This window comes from Cupressus sempervirens, chromosome 2 (genome assembly GCF_028749045.1).
Source record: "Cupressus sempervirens isolate cs-2001-9-10 chromosome 2, ASM2874904v1, whole genome shotgun sequence".
NCBI lineage: Eukaryota > Viridiplantae > Streptophyta > Pinopsida > Cupressales > Cupressaceae > Cupressus > Cupressus sempervirens.
Genome location: NC_143119.1, coordinates 676,010,724 through 676,032,599, shown reverse-complemented (window position 1 = coordinate 676,032,599; position 21,876 = coordinate 676,010,724). Strand labels below are relative to the sequence as shown.

At 32.9% G+C, this 21,876-nt stretch overlaps 1 pseudogene; it reads left to right on the top strand.

The window, feature by feature from the left end:
• LOC149575168 (putative pentatricopeptide repeat-containing protein At1g02420) overlaps positions 1 to 21,476 on the top strand; it is a 28,920-nt pseudogene extending 7,444 nt beyond the window's left edge.
• Positions 21,477 to 21,876: the final 400 nt, after the last annotated feature.

Below are 21,876 nucleotides of genomic sequence, written 5' to 3'. Positions count from 1 at the left end.
CCCTACTTACATAAGCTGCATACAAAAGATTTAAGGTTTATCAGATGGATGTCAAGTGAACATTTCTCAATGGTATACTAGATGAAGAAGTTTACATTGAACAACCTGAAGGTTTTGTTGATCCAGACAAGAAAGACATGGTCTACAAATTACACAAAGTATTGTATGGTCTGAAACAAGCCTTAGGAGCATGGTATGAAAGACTGCATAACTATCTTATTCAGACTGGTTTTTAGAGAACTAATGATAACAATAGCTTGTATATCAAGGAAAGACTAGATAACAAGATTGTTTTGGCAAAGATATTTTTGGATGATAATTTTTTTATAGGAAATGATGATCTTTGCAAATAAATTTTAGAAAAAATGAACAAGGAATTTGAAATGTCTATGTTTGGTGAGATCAAATTCTTTGTTGGTCTTCAAATTTAGCAGAGTAGGAATGACATCTACATTACTTAGTCAAAATACATCAAGGAGATACTGAAAAAGTTTGGTATGGAAGATTGTAAACCAATTGGAACTCCTATGTGCACTGGTCTAAAGCTTACCAAGGATGATGAATCAAAGGAGGTAGATCAGACATTGTATAGATCTATGATTGGAAAGCTGCAATATGTAGTTCATACAAGGCCAGATATTGCCCTTGCAGTTGGTATTGTAGCAAGATTTTCAGCAAAACCAAGAGAAAATCACTTGATGGCAATCAAAAGCATCATGAGATATGTGAAAGACACTAAAGATTTGGATTATGGTACAAATTTGGAGGTATTATGGATTTGGAAGTGTTTACTGATGTAGATTGGGCAGAAAACATTGATGACAGAAAAAGTACAAGTGGAGGTGCATTATTTCTTGGAAAGAACTTGGTTTCTTGGAAAAGTAAAAAGAAAAATTGTACATCCCAATCTACAATAGAAGCAGAATATGTTGCAGCAGCAATAAACTATTCTAATATTGTTTGGTTCAAACAATTATTGGAATGAATCAAGGAGGAAATCAAAGAACCCATTGTTATGTTTTGTGACAATACAAGTGCAATTAACATATCAAAAAATCTAGTGATACATTCAAAAATCAAACACATTGCAATAAAGTATCACTTTGTTAGAGAATTGGTGTAGGATAAGGAGATTAGATTGGAATATGTCCATACAATGGAACAAATTGTTTACATATTCACCAAGCTTTTACCTAAGGATGCATTCTTGTATCTAAGAGGTAAGTTAGGGGTCATTCCCCTATTTGAAGCTCACTAAAATAAATTTTTAGTGATGCATCAACAAGTATCAAGTTAAAGATCTTTTAGTTGATCTAGTATAGTTATGGAAATATTGCATATGAATTAGTACATAAGGTACATTGCTATTCATTTGGATTGTGTTGTCTTTGGCATGTGTTTTCAAAGAGGGAGAGTATACTATCATATCTTTCTAAAATTTGAATTTTTTTATGAAGAGTTTGATGTTTGAAAAGAAGCTATGTAATTCCTTCACAAAGGGAGATTACTGTATTTGAGAAGTTTGTGGAATAAAATCTAAGAGGGAGAAATATTTTGTCAAAAAAGACTTGTTCTCAAATTTCATTCTACTATGACATGTTGTTTTTCCATCAATGCCAAAGAGGGAGATTGTTGGATATAATTGTTCAATTGTGTGTTGTCTTTGATGTTACAAAAATGTCATATCAGTCATCAGATAGACTCTATCAAGCTTAGTTAGTCAGCAAAGCAAAAGACAAAGTCTACCAAGCTTAGATGGTCAGCAAAGTGAATTACAAAGTCTATCGAGTGTTTTTGGAAGTTATACTATGAAGACAGTTTCTACCGAGCTCACTCAAGCATTGAAGGATTTTATGGTAGAAGATAGTTTCTACTAAGCTGATAAGGTCAGTGAAGGAAAATCAATTTTGATCAAGTTCACTCAGTCTCCAAAGAATTTTTGCAGAGTTTGCAGTGTTTACCGAGCTTCACTTGGTTATTACTGAAAATCATTTTTGGAGTAGTGTTTACTGAGAAGGGTCGGCCAATGAAGGATTTCATTATTTTGGGAAATAAAGTTTAATTGTTTCATCTAATGATTATAGCCAACTAGTGTATTGTTTATTGATAAATATAACTTGTAAATGAGCTGACTTGGAAAATTGTAACGTATAAATAAAAGGTCAAGTTGTGAATTCTAAAGTATGAATGGATGTATGAATGAGTGAGCATGCAAGTGTGTTGTTTGTGTGAAGAGGAAGTGAGAGAAAATTTTGAATAAGGATCAGATATCTTTGAGGAGCAGCAAAGGTGTATTCGATCAGTAAGGATCTAGTGAAGCAGAACAAAGATCTATATTAGCAAAGTTTAGTTGCATCTCATTCAAGTCACTTCATTTTTACTTTTTCATCATTGTAGCTATGATTTGTAAATCTCCTAATAGAGTTGGTTTAACAACCATTTTGTAAATTCTCTAACAAGATGGACAGTTCTACTGAATTGTTCTAAAGTCTTCTAGTAAGGCCACTCCTAGTAGGGTGATTAAATACTCTAACAAGGTCACACCTAATAGTGTGTTTTTTAACCTTTAATAGGGTTGGATCCTAACAAGGTTCACTTCAAAAGAGTGAAAACTGGTAGCTAGTGACTTGGTGATTTTTCCCATATTGGGTTTCCATGTTAAATCTGGTATTTCTTGTGTTCATGTTATTTCCTTTTGCATGCATATTAATAATTGTGAATTCTTAAAGATCAGTAATAATTTAATACACAATTCATATACCAAGTTTCAACATTTTTCTATGTGGCTACCAAGTGACAATAGTAACTAGTTATTGAAGACATCTAAGGGATATGTGGATTTTTTTTTTTGGTAACTGATTCACCTCCCCTCTCAGTTACTCCATCTATAATTCCAACAAGCACTTGTCCTCTCCCCTTGCTCCATCTTCTTTAATTCTAGTGTAGTCCTTCAGCTACTTCCATACACAATTTGGAATGGTGATCTACCAGTACTCTTATTTATAGAGTTATTGTAAGAAAATTCTACTTGTGGTAGAATCAAATCCCATCCCTTGGGCTTATTTCCCACTAAACACCTTAGTAAATTTCCTAGACTTCTATTTACCACTTTGGTCTATCTATCAAACTATGGATGATTTGTAGAACTAAACCTCAATACTATCCTCAAATTCTTCCATAAAGTCCTCCAAAAATACCCCACAAATTTAGTATCTCTACCGGAAACAATACTCTTTGGGAGACCATGTAGTTTCATCACCTCTCTGAAAAAAAATCTGCAATATGTACAACATCATGAGTCTTGTGGCATGGGATGAAATATGCCATCTTGGAGAACCTATCAACCACCACAAATACTGAGTCATTTCCCCTTTGTGTCCTCAGCAATCCAAGAACAAAATCCATGCTTATGTCCTCCCAAAGCTTTGATGGAATAAGAAATGACTGATAAAGTCTAGTATTGTGACTAAATCCTTTGGCTACTTGACATACTTGAAAACTCTACACAAATTTCTTCACATCTTGTGACATTTGAGGTTAAAAATAATGCTCTCTAAGAATGACAATGGTCTTATCTTGACCAAAGTGTCCTACCATTCCCCCACTATGTTTCTCTTTGATCAAGTTTTCCCTCATAGAACTCCTTGGAATGCATAATTGACTACCCTTGAATAGCATACCATCTTGAATAAAATAATCTAGCCACTTGGTTTTGTCTATAGTAACAAGTTTTTTACAAGCCTTCCATGCTTAAGAAAAATCAAGATCCTCTAAGTATAGATTCTTGAGTTCATGAAACCAAACCACTTCAACCTGTATTACTGTAAGCAACAACTGTCTCCTACTCAATGCATCTGTAACCCTATTAGACCTTCCACTTCTATGTTTTCACACAAATGTATAGCTCTGCATGAACTCTACCCACTTCATATGTCTCTAGTTCAATTTACCTTAGCTATTTAGGTACTACAATGCCTAGTGATTAGTATACAAGAAAAATTCCTTTGGAAATAAATAATGCCTCCATTTCTTTAAGGCTTGAACCATTGCATAGAACTCTTGATCATAAACAAAATACTTCTTTTCATCATTCAATTTTTCACTAAAATATGCAATAGGCTTCCCTTCTTGGCTCAATACAGCCCCAATAGCACTGCCACTAGCATCATAATTTACATGGAACACTTTACTAAAATTAGGAAGTGCCAACATAGGTTGTTCTATCACCTTCTTCTTCAACAATTCAAAACTCCTTGCAACTACTGTAGTCCACTTGAACTCTTTCCTATCGCCCCTCTTTGTTTTAGTTAGGGGTGCACATATGCCATTGAAATTCTTAATGAACTTCTTGTAAAAACTAACTAGACCATGAAATGATCTCACCTTAGTAGCAGAACTTGGAGTAGGCTATTCCAAGATGGCCTTTACCTTCTCTGGATCCATTTTGAGACCTTTAGATGATACAACAAACCCCAAGTAGACTAACTCTTTTTTTACAAAGCTACATTTCTTCAAATTAATCAACATTTTCTCTTCCCTCAACCTTTCAAGGAGACTATGAATGTGTAATAAATGTTCATCCAAAGTCTTACTAAAAATTAAAATATCATCCAAATAGACAATAATTTTTTTTGCCAAGAATTTCTTTAGTACTCATTCATAAGCTGCTTGAAGGTGCTTTGCGTGTTGGTCAGTCCAAAGGGCATGAATAACCACTCATATAGACCCTCCTTAGTCTTGAATGTAGTCTTCCACTCATCTCTCTCTCTCGTATCTGTATCTGGTGACAACCACTCTCTAAGATCTATCTTTGTGAAGTACTGAGCTCCACTCAAGCAGTCCATAAGATCATCCATTCTTGGTAAAGGAAACTGATACTTGATGGTTATTCTATTTATAGCTCAAGAGTTTGTGTACATTCCCTACTCTCTATCCTTCTTTGGTGTAAGTACTATAGGTATTGCACATGGACTCAAGCTCTATCAAATCAAACCCTTCCTCAATAGCTCTTGACCATGTCTATTTAGCTCCTTAGTTTTAGTAGGAGTCATCCTATGAGTAGCCTTGTTAGGCAAACTAGCTCTAGGGATTAAATCTATCTGATGAATGATCTACCTTATTGGTGGCAAACCTTCTAGAACATTATCAGAGATGAAATCTCCATACTCACTTAATAGGCCTAAAACTTCAGGTGGAATTTCACTACTACCTTCCTTATCTCTTCTAGGAATCAAAGCATAACACATACGTTGATGTTTCATACCATCCAAAAAATTTATTCTATGAACAAGACATATCCTAGGACTACTGCATACCTTTTCACCTTTCTTTATCAAGGGCTTTAGTTTGTGGCAAACTCCATCCTTTGTTAGAGAGTATGTATTTGTATGACCATCATGTCCAACATGTCTATCAAATTGCCATGGTCTTCCCAACAATAAATGGTAGACATCCATTGGAATAATGTCATAGAGAACTTCATCATGGTAACTCCCAATCTTGAACTTCACCAAACACTATTCACTGACTAGGACCTTATGATCATCCTTCACCCAAGAAATCTGATAGGGTTGGGGATGTTTCTCCCTCTTGAGCTTTAGCCTAGAGATCATTTCCTCAGACACCAAGTTGTCAGTGTTGCCACCATCAATAATCACATCACAACACTTATCCTCGCACTTGCACTTGGTATGAAATAAACTCCTCCTTTGTCTAGGTTTAGTCTCATCACTTAGTAAGACCCTTTCATTTCCAAGAACCTCTCCTCTTTTTGCATCCTTAAAATGTGATGATTGTGCATCCTCATCCACATGAGAAACCCTTGCTTGACCATCAACTTTCCTATCTATCCTTCCTTGTCGTTGAGGGAATTCAAATGCATGATGACCTTCTTCATTGCAATGAAAATAAGTACCACAAAAGCCTCCTCTTCCTAAACCTTGTCCACATCCTCTACCTCTTTCTCTCTGATCTCAAAAGTTTTGATCATGGGAGTAGTTAAAACCCTCATTCCTCTAGTTCCTGCTAGTACCCACATCTTCATTTTTCTTTTGGGTTTCATTTTGGCCTCCAAATGACCTACCATTGCCCCTTCCTCCTTGACAACACCCTCTTTGCCTTCCATCAAACCTTTTGTTTAGCTTCTCTTCAACTTGTAGGGCAAACTAGTATGCCTCTTCAATGCTAGTCATTCTAACCAAACTTAACTCCTCTTGAATGCTAGGTCATAACCCACTGAGCTAATGGGAAACCTTCTCCTTATTAGCTTTTGCATGTCCTACCCTAATAAGAAGTCAATAAAATTCCTTTATATATTCTTGGACAGATTTTCCTACTTGCTTTAACCCTTTCATTTTCTTGAAAAAATCAAGCTCGTAATCAACAGGAATGAACTACTTCTTTAGTTTGTCCACCATGTGATCCCACCTTGTGATTTTCTCCTTTCCTCTTCTATTCCTTTCAAGCTAAATCTCTTGCCACCAGATTTTGGTATGGCCTTTGGAAACTTAACCCTCTCTAGGTCCCTGATATCCTCATACTCAAAATACTCCTCTAGTTCATTGATCCAATTGATCAATTCATCTGAGTTTAGAGTTCCTGAAAACATATTGACATCAATTTTAGGTCTTTTTCCAAGCTTAGAAATGGCCCTAAAAAGCCTCTCCTCTACCTAATTTAGGACTTCCTCTTCACCTTCCCCTTCCTATCCAATATTTTCTTCTTCTTCATTTTCTTCCTCACTTTCGTTGCCTGTGACAACATTTAGTCCTTTGCGGATCTCCTCCTGTAATGCTTGAACTTGTCTCTAGAGGGCTCTAACCTCAAGAGTAATAACTCTGCCCCATCCACCACGTTCCTTTCATGGACACATCTTCTTTTCTCAAACCCATGACCCCACAATCCTGGTGTAAACTGCCTCATAGTAGGTGCTCTATCTACTCTGGAAAATCTACTCTAATACCACTTGATGGAGACACAACCAAAGACTAGAATGAACATAGAGGAAAAGGAAATTTTATTATCAAAGAAAAATGCCCTATGGGCTTAAAATAGTATGATTCTAGAGAAAGAAATCCTCCACACAACACCTTCTCTCTAACTCCACTAAGAACTTCCTTTACAATGCTTGAAATGTTCTTAAATAGATCCCAATTTGTTTAGGGTTAGGAATACATTCTAGAATATTCTAGTTGGCATCCACCACCAAAAAAGAAGGTTCCAAGAGTCCAGTTAGAATTCGATGTAAAATTAGAAGAATCCAAAAATAGTAGTCCAACTTCTGGGAGGCATAACTTTTGAACTGGGAGTCTGATTGACAAACTGTTTACATTTCTAGAAAGCTCTCGAAGCACTCTACAACCCTATGGATAGATTTTATCATCCCCCATTTTTGGGCCTTGTACAAGGCCATTTAGTGCCCCAAATCAAACTTTGAAGCACTCTTAGGAGGTCTCCAAGAAAATTAAAACTGCAATAACTTTCTAATCATAAAGTCTTTTAATTGAATTCTTTTTTTGGAGTTCTTTAAATTACAAGTATAATCATCCCTCCAAATTATACCCTCTAACTCATCATAATTTTGGCTCTATTACAAAATAACCCATTTTTTGCGTTTACATGTATCCCAAGGTGCTTAAAAACTCTAACCCAAAAAACTAATAGCGAAACTGTAAGAGTTGGAACTTTTATTTGACCCAAATGGGTATCTAGAAATAAAAACACATTAAATAAAAACTATCTCTAAGAATATTTTTGGGTGATACAAGATTGCCCTTACACCACTGGATGCTCCTGCATCATAACTTCCTTCTAGTAATGCTCACCTTCCACAACCACCACAAAATTCTCAAGTAAAAATTAGTAAACAAATCCTAATGGATAAGATGTCCTAAAATTATCAAAGATCTACTAATAATAGGTTAATATCACATGATCTTGGAGGTTACAGATTCCCTCATGAAAAAGTCTCATACTCTAGTATGAAATCACCAATATAAATTAAATATTATAATATGTAATTGAACCAAGTTAGTCAACTTTAAATTCCAAACCACATGACATAGAATAGTGATGTGACAATATAATGAAATTTTTTAACAAATCAAAATTTAGTGGATGAACACCATGGAATGTGTGCCTAAAAGTAGTAGTCAATGATCATTTCAATAAGTTCCTTTAGTTACTTAACTATCTTAAAGATACCATTAAAAGAGTGTAGGAGCAACTAAGGAAAATTATTTGATTGTGTAGTAATATATACATCATTTATCCTAAAATTATCAAATATTAGTGCAAAAAAAATTCATTCATTTAGTCATCTTTCATGGGTGACTAATTATCTAATCTTTTATTTGCTCATTTATTCAGTAATTTTAATTTATTTGACCTTGTGATTTTACCCGATGACAAAAATAGTCATTTACTTAGTCATTTATACTTATGAATTAAAAAAGAATAGTAGAATTTGATCACTTTAGTTACATGACTAAAAATTTTAGTCATGTGACTAAAAATTTTAGTCATGTGACTAAAAAATTGAGTCACAATCATTTATTTGCATAAATTCTACTAGTGAACTAAGCTTAGCAAGCAAGAAAAGGATAAGACTAAAGAGTCAGTATTGACTACCAAATCTAAGGAGCAATTAATAATACAAGCACTAATTACTTCACCAAAAATTTCTACTCCTCCAAGTTAGGCTCTTCATAGGCCGAGTGTAGAAGTTATACCACTATAGTCATCAAGGCCTAGTCCTAGGACATCCAAGGTAGATGAAGTTACATCAAATGGTGATTTCAACTTGGATGAGGTGATTGTGTTGCCAAATTTTGATCTTGCAACAATCACTATTAAATAGATGAGAATACGTTAGGATGCTCTTGCAAGGAAAAAGCACCAAGAACTTCTCAGAAGAGAGCATAGGCAAAAGAAAGCATTACAAGATGTCAAGGACATTTTTATTGATGCATTTAGCCTTCCTGAATTTGAAGAAGATAAGCCTATCATGAAGTAGTTAGAAAATATAGTGGAGAAGATTAGTGATATAAAACTAGATTCAAATGTTAAACTACTTGAATGGTCTGTGAGGAAATTTCAAGGCAAAGTCAATGAAAAGATATCAATACCATTGCACTTAGTCAGGTTGAATTAGCAACCAAGATTGATAGTGTAAAGGAAGTATTAGAGAATATTTTCTCTCTTTACACCAAGTTGTGTGATACAACTCTATTCATAGAAGAAGTGAAATGACATATTGACACTCTGGAAGGAGATACTAAGCTAACAAGTACTACCCTACCTAATTCTTTAGCTCAAATTCAAAAGTACTTCAAGAAATTGATGAACTCCCAAGGTTAGTTGGCAACCCTACATGCTCAAGATGCAAATATTCAGGCTACACTAATTAGTATCCAGCCCATGTTAACCCCACACATGGAGATACTACATAAAGAACTAGCCTTTGTAGAAACAATGATGAAGAAAGATCCCAATCTTTCTACACATGAAGGATTAGTTTATCTTGCTACCAAGTTATCTATCCAAATCAAATAATTGGAAGTAGAAAATGATAACTAGGATGCAACTCTAAAGATAATACTTGAGGTCCATAAAAGTTTCTTGGAAAAACACACTATACATGTATAACCCTTTGCCATAAGTGTCAAAAAGGGGGAGACATAAGTTTTAGGGAGAAATAAGAAGAAAAAGAAGGAGTCAAAGACAATAAAAAAGCACAACATAGTTCATCATATGCATATTTACTCAGTAGGAGTTATAGATTCAACACAACACAATCAACTCAAGGGGAGTTATAATATTTTGAGGTATGACTCTTAAATAAAGTTTTGCAACATTTTGAAAATTTAAAATTTGTACATATGATGAACACAGATAGTGAGTATCTAAGTCATATTCATAAGTTAAGATCATTTATGCATGACCAAGTTTTTTTTCCACTTATGTCAAAGGGGGAGATTGTTCATCTCAGATTGATTTTGACATATGAGTGTCTATAAACTTAAGTCATTTACAACTTGAACATAGTTCATGCCAAACAATTAATGCATGCCAAGCATAACATGTTAGATAGTGCATGTTGAGTGCGTTACTCAGTAAGTTCCAAGTAGTTAGTATGTACTTAGTAATTCATATGTAGAGTGAGCACATTGAAGTTGCAGTTGATGCTGAGCATGAGGGACTTTAGATGCCGATTAAGATAGTTTAGATATAGTTGTTTGTAATGACACAAACTACTATGTAAACCATTTTGGAGCTGACTTAAGAATTTTTTTGCAATCCTAGATGATAAGAATGAATTTTAATTGTGAATCCCTATGCAATACATGCAACCAATCAGTTAAAGGGATGATTTGAGTAGCTAGATGAATGAATTACAATTGTTGATTCATTCCTAACCCTAAGTCACCTAAATCTTCTTAAGGAGGACAAACCCTAAACTTTTTTGTGAATATTGAAGGAGCAAAGAAAGAAGTTTTCATGTAAAAATAGAGAATTCATGGTGGCTAAGGAGTTTTGAATTGAGATACATTGTAGAATCAATTAGAGGAGAATAAAGGAAAGGAGTTAGAGGACATAAGTGATACATATGATCAAAGAAGAATCAAGGATACATGAAAAGAGGTGATCTATTATCTAATAGTAGAGTGATAAAAGTAGGATCATTGCTGAGACATTCTAATGGGTGAATTCATTAAATATCTTAATAGAGTACTCTTAACAGGCTATTTTAAATCCTTTAACAGGGTGCTTACTTCATTGTAAGTTGAAGTGCTTTAACTAGGCACACTTCTAATGGGGTGTTGAAATCCTTTAATAGGGTAAGATCTAAAAATATTGTAAGCCTTTAATAGGGCATATCCTTCACAAGGTAGATCATGTCTCATGATCAAACATTGTAACCTTCATTGGATACACTTTACAACTGCAATGGTGAAGATTTGTGGGTTTCATCCCCACCCCAATTTTACCTTCTCATTAGAGGGTTTCTGGGTAATCATATCTTGTGTCATATGTGTTGAATGTAATTTTCTTTCATGTTATAAATGAGTATGTTTAGCTAGCTATTTCAGTTTATATGCAAATTGTGAGATGGATATGTGGTGAATGATTTTATGGTTGATGTTTTCAAGTACTGATTTAGCCCCCCTCTTAGAGTTTACTTTCCCTATTATATTTGCAACATGTAAAAGGTGATAGTTATAATCAAAATGGTTAACTTAGCATCACAGATGGAAAAATAGTTAAGAGTTTTCAAGTTGTGAGGATGCAAAAAGAATAGGATAGTTAAAGTTCTTCATCACATCGTTGCATGTGGTTAAACTTGACTTGAGGTCAAGGTTGCAAAAATGAACAAGACCATTAATGTTCTTCATCACATCACCACATGTGGTTAAACTTGACTTAAGGTCAAGGTTACGAAGGAGTGAAAGCATATATTTGTAGCTTTGTAGGGTTAATAGATGAATTAAGGCTCCAAGTTGTATGGTTACGATGAATGACAATAGTCAATTTCACATAGTTATCGCATCATTGCATGGTTTCAATAGAAATTAAATTCTTTGGTCATGAAGCCACAAATAGGATATCAGTCTTCTATGCATTCATTGCAGGTCACAAGGTGTCAATATTAACTCTCAAAGAAGGTTGCAAAGTTGTAAAAAATAGATAGCTAGTGATTGCATCATCACAAGTAGTAATGCATTTAAAGGATTTTTAGTCACAAAGCTGCGAAAAGTAACCTAGGCAATAAAATTAATAGATCACACCATTGAATAGTTAAGCCATAAGAAAATATTTTGAGTTGCAAAACTATGAAGAATAAATGATAGTTAAGATTAAAGGCTATCACATCTTCACGAATAGTTAAAGTCAACCTTGAGTTAAGTAAGAAAAGAAACGAGGGTCTATCATCACCTCATCACAAGTAGTTAAGGGTAACCTAGAGTTAAGGTTGCAAAGAAACAAAATGCTTTGATCATGGCTTCATAGGGTTAAATTCTGAGTTAGAATCTTGAGTTGCAAGAATGCAAAAAACAATCAAAATAGTTGAGTTAAGGGCTTGCACAACATCATAAGGTTTCATTTATGATTAGGGTCTTTAGCTAAAAAGCTACAAAATGAAATAACAATTAGTCATCACATCATCACATGAGTTAAAACCATTGTATGATAGATAGTTACAAAGTGGAGAAAAGGATTAATATGAAGTTTTTGTGAGTTTGCAAGGTTAAGTCTTGTTAATATGGCAACACATCTTGGCCATTCAACAAAGCTTAGATCAATGACTTCAAATGAATTTTGGGCCTAAATGTTGAAGGCTAAAGGGTTTTGGAGAAAGTCTTTGGAATAATGACACTTGTCACACTCAAATCTATTTTGGGCCAAAACTAAAAGGATCAAAGGAGATCATGGCCATCCATTTTTCATAAGAGAAAAGGCAACACACAAGTCAGTTAAAATGAGATGTTTTAATCTTGACCATTCATTTGATATGAGCCAAATCCATGCTCAGAATTTAAAGATCAACTATCCATTGGAATATGAAAAGAAGGAGATGGTGCCATACGGGTTTTCTACAAAATCAGAGAGGAATATGAACCATTTTGAGGACTGACCATTTCTGCTTTCTTTATCTGATGTATTGAATTGCAATCGATGACTGTTGGATTCTTGAGTGATTCAAGTGCTCTATTTATGTAACTGATGAATTTGTAACTGACCAAGAACCCTAAGAGGTGGCCTATATATAATTTTTATTGTTAATGTAAAGGATTGGCAATTTTATGCAACTTTTCCCCCTATATTTCCAAATATTGAGTGAGAATCGAGAAGTTGTCTAAAATGGAGGATTTGATTGATATCTGCAACTAGGTCTTGTGTGGTCTTAATTCCATTTGAGATCAACATTTCTAATGTTATGTTTATTGTCTCTTCTAGCTAAGCTAACCATGAATAGTAAAGTAGTCCCTATGGGATTATAGGAAAAATATCTTTGAAGCTAGTGATATCATACTAGATTCCATTTTAGTGGAGGGTTATTAGTCAAGGTGGATTCCATTTCATCTTTAATTTGCATCTTTTCTCTTTCCCTAGATTGCATTTCATTAGGTCATAGGTTAGCCAAATCTTATCCTGCCTAGGTTGTTTGTGTTTACAAACAATCTAGTTTATCCTCTTCTTCTCTCATGTTAAAAGCATACCCCCATCTCAATGATCTATTAAAGACACAATTCATTACATATCTTTCATATAAGGGATTTGTACCTTATAATTTAGAGGGCAGTGATATAACACATACATTGACCCATTTATTGGTGACATCCTTTTGTTTCCTCACATTCTAGGTGTCTAGAGTCAAGGTAAAGCCAAGGTAGCAAGAGGGACAATCTATTAACCAAAATATTTTTATTACAAAATAAATACAATAACAGAGAAGGGGGACTATTAAACACTAATTAAGCTATATTTTTTAGCAACTAAAGTTTTTGACCCAACATCTCTTTCTTTCTTTGAAATTTCATACTTTCAAACACACATCTTGTAACTTTGAATTATATTTTTCTAGTTTGACCTAGTTGTGGAGAGCTTGTAAAAAGAGGTCAAAAGTTCAAATCTTACTAAGGGTATTTATGCCTCATTATTATGAATAAACTTTATAAGATTTAGATGATAAGTTATTTTGATACTTTTTGAAAATAAGATTCAGAAGGAGAGAGTCACCATATGTAGACCCAAAAATACATCCAAATATAAATACTTATTATCAATATCAAGTATCAAAATAGAAGGTGTTATTTGAATTAAAAAAAAATGAAATATCTTAAAAATACTATTTTATATTTGTATTGTTATGAATAAACTTTATAATATTTAAATAATAAATAATTTTTATACTTTGTGAAAATAACATTAAGAAACTAGAGAGTCATATGGTGTTCTTTTGAGGGAAAATTATGAGATTTTTGTTTAAAACATGGGAATTGATTGGAGTCCAAAATAAGGGAACAAAAAAGTGTAAAACATTAAAGAAAAAGATGGACTTTAATATTACATTCTAACCATTAGACAATTGTATTCTTTTTTGTATTGGAGAGGCCTCAAAATGAGCACTTTTTTTAATAGATTTCATAGACCAATGATGCCTAGATTTCTCCATATGTGTTTCATTTTGACAAGAATTAAAAATTTTTCATATATTGGAGATTCCAATAGATTGGTCTAGAAGATGAAAATTAGGGATATTGGGGCTTAAACATCTGGTAAGGAAAAATAATTTAGGCCTAGAATTTTTTTTTTTTGGATTTGATTTGGATGCAACAAGGGTTTTGTTTTATCATCCAAAATTTGTGTTTTTTTGAAGCTAGTACTAGTCATCCATTCTAGAGAGAGAGGGAAAAGTTGGTATGGATCCACATTATTTTTGTATAATTATGTAGCTTAAAAGGTTATATTTAATATTTCTTTCTTAATATTAAAAATAACTTATATCTCTTTTAAATTTTTTATATTAACTAAAAATAATATAAGAATAATAATTAACTATAATACTCTATTAAACTAGGATACTTGGCTCTCCAACATAACCAGTATAATCAGACCACATATCGTACTTTTGAATTCTGTTGGAATAGCTCAGTTCTGCCAAAAGTAGGATTCTTTTCATAGCTTGCACTAAAGAAACAAATTTTAACTAGTGATCATCTTCAAAAATTGAACATTTCTGATCCCTTTAACTATGTGCTCTGTCTGCAAGTTATAGAAACAACAGATCATCTCCTCTTAAACTACCCTTTTGCTCGAGATTGTTGGAATTTTGTCCTTGATAAGCTTAATTTCCATATTCCATTACCTAATTCTCTATGGGATTAATTCCAAGCATGGCCAATCTTATACTCTAAATCAAATTTTTCATGTCTTTGGAAGTGCATCCCTACATTTGTAGTATGGGCAATTTGATGGGAAAGAAAAAAGAGAATTTTTAGACAGACATCATCTCCAATACCTCAATTTTTGGAAGGATTAGAGAGATCAATTGTTGAGCTTGTTAATTCTTTAGTAAGTAAATATTAGGGTAAACATGTTTTTTCTCCTTGGGATGACTAGTTATTGAATGGTGGAAGGGTTTACTTTTTCCTCATCTTCCTGCTCCATTGTGTCCATCCAAGATTCCTCTTATCCAAGCACAAACCAAGTGGATTTCTCCAAGTGAAGGTTATTTCAAACTCAATTTTGATGGGGCCTCTAGAGGAAATCCAAGAAACTCTAGCTATGGCATAGTCATTAGAGATTTTAAAGGTGATGTGATTGTAGAAAAATCATCTTCTCTCCCTTAGTGTACTAATAACAAAGTCGAGGCCTTGGCCTTGCTTTTTGGTTTGGAACTTGTAAAATCACTTTCTATATATAATCTACATGTTGAAGGGGATTTATCCATTATTATTAATGCATGTATTAAACATCATGTTTATAATTGGTCCATACAGTATGGTCTCTTCTTGATTCAATCTCTAAATGTTACATTTTGCATACTTATAGAGAAGGCAATCTTTTAGCTAATTGTCTGGCTAATTTGGGTTCTGATGGGGTTTATATTAACTCTTTACTTTCCCCACTTAACCTCCTTGATCTCCCCAACTTGGTTAATATTATGACAAAAGAATATGTTTAGAATAAGGTCGAGTCCTCCTCATATTTTATTTGATAGTAAATCATGACTTCTCTATGATTTTGCATGTTTTTTCTTTTATGGATCTCACTTGTTCTTTTGAGATATTATATGTAGGTCAGGGTGTTGGATTACACTTGCATTATATGGCTTTCTAATTTCATGGTCTTAATTGAAGTTTTGAATGTATATTAGTGATGGCAATGTTTGTGATATTTTCACTAAGCTCTGGGTCTTGTCTCTAGCACCAATTAATGAATTGTATTCATATGAGTTTTGGGCTCTTTTTAATTACTATATGGTGTAGGAGCACCTAATCCTAGATGTCACTATGAGATATATAAGGTTTTTGAGTCATTTAAAGTCAATTATATGATGTATTGATTCATTTTGAATCCATTTGTAAAGGTGTTGACAAGAAATGTCAGCATGTGCACAATATTGCTCAAGTTATCACATAGGTCATGTTTAGGTTTACATGGTCAAATTTATGTAAAATTTTTGGTGATGCGACACGCTCCCTTGCCCATAGGTGGTTAATTATGTGGTGTTCCATGTTCACAAATAGTCATGGCTTTTGGTGCAATGACAAATGGGCCCTAGAATTGGTATCAGAGCTTGGTTTTGGCTTGGTCATGGGTTCAAATCTCCCCGGTGCCTTCTTGACCCACGTAAGCACCTGGTATGCACATCGAGGGGGAGATTGTTGGGTGATGCAACGTGCTCCGCTGCCCATAGGTGGTTAATTATGTGGTGTTCCATGTTCACTAACAGTCATGGCTTTTGGTACAACAACAAATGGACCCAACATAAAAGACCCATGGAAGGGTAAAAATTATTATAAAAGGTCTTAAGTATTCCATTTGGATAGGTATAGAGAGGTTTGATGAAGTTTTGAATTCATTTTGTCAGAAATGTAATAGTTGTATAAAAAGTTGTAAAATGCAACATTGAGAAATTTGCTAACATTACAAAAATGATGTAAAAAGGTAGATGGTTGGTCTTGGGGGTACTTATGAAGGTTCATAACTATAAAATGAATATAAATAACATTTTATGGTCAAATCAAATCAGATTGGAGAAGAGGAAACATTTTGGTACATTTTTGGTGCATTCTATTATTGTTGTTTTGATTGGTTTTTTAGTTTTAGTGTTATTTCTAGGACTTTTATGGCCCTGTACAGGTCTTAAACCATGTAATATAGTAATGAATATATAGAATTATGAAGCCTCCTTCTCATGCTTTTTTTTTGGTTCAATTTTATAAAGAAATGAATAAGTTATGAGCATTTTGGTGAAAGTGGATATTTGGAGGTTTGAGATTCCTTGAATATAGTCATGTTGCAGCATGTAGTACAAACACATTTTGGACACTCGGGACCTCTAATAATATTAATTGGAAATATATTTTAATTATATTTCATTTAATTTTTGTTTGAATTAGTTTTATGGATATTTGTGAAGATTATACATATTTTAGTGGAAACTAGTTTTTAAAGATCTCCGTTGTAGTTATAGGCAGTGATTTGTGCTTGAAAAATTATTTATTATTGGGAAAAACAAATGGCTTACATATTCTTAAAATATGTTCATAAGGTTTTCACATGGAATTGATTTGGTATCATTTGGATTAATTTTGAGAAAGATATGGGATACCCTAGGTAGGGTTTGGTGTTTTAATTCTAAATTATGATAGGGACATGGACCAAAATTTGTAGTTTGAAACAATAATTTTTTGAGGAATCAAATGGGGTCCTTGGATCTCAATATTTGGTGAGGTGATAGTTACTATAGCTATCTACAAACTTTATTGTTTCCAAAAATTTTGATTTTGAAGTTTAGGGGGTCAAATGACTCAATTCTTTGAAATTGTAAAACTTGGAACAATATTGAAGTTGTTTGTTAAAAAGAAAACAAGTGGTATTTTCCTATTTTCAATTATTTCAATGATTAAATGAAGATTGGATCATCAATATCTTAGATGATTTTTTGGTTTGTTAGATGCTCTACATCAAATTTCATCAGAGTGGTATTAGATCTTGAAGATCTTGAGTGTGTGGGTAGAGTGTCAAGGGAGGCAATCCATACTAGGACCTTGGAGATTTGGTATTTATTTAGTTGATGAGTTTTGATTGCAGGTGCTCATCCATCTTGTTGCATGTGAAGGTTTGGGTTGTATGTATAGACACTGAAAGTATGTCAAGAGCCAAGAGAAAGTACAGGGCCAAGGAGTGGTCCATTTGATTGCTAGGAGACTAGGGAGAGAGGAAAAGAGGAGGGCTCCTAGGTGAGGCATAAGGGTGAGTTGTTGTGGTGAGTTTGAAGTAGCAAGGTAAAGGTGGATGCCTAACTGATAAGGCATCGTGGAAGTTGCAGCCATTAATGCTCCACTGATAGGAGTATTGAAGAAGATGATTTTCAGGATAGTCCTATGTCCTTAAGGGAAAAGATGATGGTGATAAATGCATGCAGAGGAAAAGGAAAAGGAAGGTAAAGATGAAGATTTTTGTTATAATATTTTTTTTGCAGCTTATGGTACACCTTTCTAAGAGACTTGGAAAATTTTCAAGGCCAGTAGTATGGTGTAGGAGCACCTAATCCTAGAGTTCACTATGAGATATATAAATTTTCTTTAAAGTAAATTATATGATGTATTGTTTCATTTAAAATCTATTTGTAAAGGTGCTGACAAGAAATGTAAGCATGTGCACAATATTGCTCAAGTTGTCAAATAGATCATGTTTAGGTTTACACGGTCAAATTTATGTAAAAGACCCATAGAAGGGTAAAAATAATTATAAAATGTCTTAAATATTCCATTTGGATATGTATAGAGAGGTTTGAAAAAGTTTTGAATTCATTTTGTTAAAAATGTAAAAGTTGCATAAAAAGTTGTAAAATGCAACATTGAGACAGTTGCCAACATTACAAAAATGATGTGAAAAGGTAGATGGTTCATCTTGGGGGTACTTAAGAATATTTATAACTATAAAATGGATATAAATACCATTTTTTGGTCAAAAAAAATTATATTGTAGCAGAGGAAATATTTTGATACATTTTTGGTGCATTCCATTGTTGTTGTTTTGATTGGTTTTTTAGTTTTAGTGTTGTTTCTAGGACTTGTATAGACCTGTACACCATGAAAACCATGTAATATATTAATGGATAGATAGAATGATTAATACTCCTTCTCATTTTTTTGGTTTGGTTCAATTTTATAAAGAAATGAATAAATTATGAGCATTTTGGTGAAAGTGGGTATTTGGAGGTTTGAGATTCTCTAAATATAGTCATGTTGCAGCATGTAGTACAAAAATATTTTAGAGACTCAAGAATTATAATAATATTCATTGAAAAGCTATGTAAATTATATTTCATTTCCTTTTTGTTTAGTCAATTTTATGTATATTTGTGAAGATTATACATATTTTAGTGGAAACTAGTTTTTAAAGATCTCCATTGGAGTTATAGGCAATGATTTGTGCTTGAAAAATTATTTATGATTGGGAAAAATAAATGACTTACATATTATTAAACTATATTCATAAGGTTTTCACATGAAATTTATTTGGTGTCATTTGGATTCATTTTGATAAAGATATGGGATACCCTAGGCAAGGTTTGGTGTTTTAATTCTGAATTATGACAAGGATATGGACCAAAATTTGTAGTTTGAAACAATAATTGTTTGAGGAATCAAATGGAGTCCTTAGACCTCAAGATTTTGTAAGGTGATATTTACTATATTTATCTACAAACTTTATTATTTTAGAAATTTTGATTTTGAGTTTTAGTGGGTCAAATGACTCAATTCTTGGAAATTGTAAAACTTGGAATAATATTGAAATTGTTTGTTAAAAAGAAAACAAGTGGTATTTTCCTCTTTTCAATCATTTCAATGATTAAATGAAGATTGGATCATCAATATCTTAGGTGATTGTTTGGTTTTTAAGATGCTCTACATCAAATTGCATCACTATATTCCTGATCTGAGAATCTCTAGGACAAGATTCATTAGTGTTGATAGATACTCTCTCTTGATGCAATATTTCTTCTTCTGCATTCCTTTTTTGTATCAAGCAATGATCATAGTTTTTATTTTCTGGTTCTTTTCTTTGGGAGGTTTTTTGAACCAGTTATTATTAATATAAATATAATGTTTTGCCCAAATTTTTTTAAAACTATAATAAACCTAATAATTAGCTGTTAGGCTATTATACTTTAGACTTCCCCTAGGGAAGTGATGTCTCAACAAAAAAATTGTATCGTAAAAGTAATGTTTTAGAATTTGGCCAAAAAGTTCACACTATGTCAAAAACTAAAGGGAGATGGTGAAGATTGTGGGAACCACCCATCGGTATTCCTAATGTCTCATGGTTGAAACATTATGTCACTATAGGTAAATTTTCAAAATATCTATAATTTCCTTTTGTTGATAACAAGAAGGCCATTGAGCAGTATAAATAAGTCAACCTATGTTCCTAATGCTTATCATGCTAACCAAAATGAAAGGCCAAAGGTCTAGGTGGAGTTGAAACATTTTTGGGTTATTTGGTTCTTAGTGTGGAAATTGGGTAGTGTGACACTGCATAAAGGAAAAGTATAGAGAGTATATTATTTTTCTTTCCTCTCTTTCAAGTGATGTGCTTAGAAAAGCGGCCTTGCACATATCCTACTTGCTAGAATATCCTACAATAAGATTGTTTGGTATGGCTTGGAACTGGAGTTTTCTTATATATTTTTATTTATGTTGGAATAATATTATTTTGATGAATAGTGGATGCATTTTATTTTTTTGTATTTTGTATTTTCTTTTTTATGGAAGAAATTTTAAACCATTAAAATTTGTTTAAAAAAAATTATAAATTAAACTTTAAATATTTTCTATACCAAAAAGTTATAATAAACAAATAGGACATCTTTTATTTTTAATAATTTAATGAAAACTATAACTGATATCAAATCATTTTTATTCAAGTTTTAATTAGTTATCTTTGAAGAATAGATGAACACCTTTAGGAAAATCTATTTTAATTATATAGCATTTTTGTTGTGTAGGATTAAATATATAAAGACACATGGTAACATTCACATTTCATGATTATTTTGTTGTATCAATGATTTATATTTAAAAACTATTTATTAGTTTTATGTTTGAAAAAATAAACAAAGAATTATTATTGACTCTTTTATGGTTGTGCATTTAATCACTTTACAATGTAGTTTCTACTGCCTTCATGCTGTGCAAAATCAGCATTAACCCCAAGGTAGTCTCAAATGATCTTAAAAAAAGAAGAAGAAAAAGCCATTGAATCCTAATGTTGTGGGCATGATTGACATCCTTTGCAAGGATGGTCTCATTCAAAAGTCATGAAACTATTCAGTGAGATGCGACAAACATGAAGCATACTTGAAGTAGTCATATGCACAACCATGATTGAAGGTTTTTGTAAGGCATCAAAGCTCAATGATGCCAAGTATTTTCACAAAAATAAAAGAAAATTGAGATATGGTGTGCTGATTTAGGGCTTGTGCAAGGAACAAAACCTTGATGATTCCCTCAAATTTACACTTGCGATGGTCAACAATGGTTGGAGACCTAATGTTGTCACTTATTTTTCATTGATTAATGAGTTTTGCAAGGACCAAAGAGTGGAGAAGTTTCAAGGACAAGGGATTTCTTGCATATGAGAGAGCTATTAAGTACTACATAGATGGGAAAGGATATTTTTTCCTTGCAGTTTGCAAGGTTATGTTTGGGAAAAAGGGATGTTGTGATAAAATATAGGGTTTTAAGTGATTGTATGTGGAGATAAGACTCTAATTTAAGGTAAGGGTACAAATTGTAATTGCTTGGTATTTTATTTCAAAATTTCCTTGCCAAAGTTATGAATTTGGCACTTGGATAGTACATAGGGATCACTTTTTCATCAAACTTAGATGCACCCAAGTTCACTATATAAAATTCCTACTTTTAGAACTATAAATAATATGCATTTTGAATTTTTTTTACATTTTTAAACTTGGGGCTCAACAATAGTCATGCCAAGTACTGGAAAACTATGTTTTTTCTTCTTTTGAGTTTTAATGAACCATTTTGTATAATATGTCTATTGAAAATCAAACCCATAAAAACCATGCATAAACAAGGGACACATACAACAAATCATATACATAAAAAAGGGACA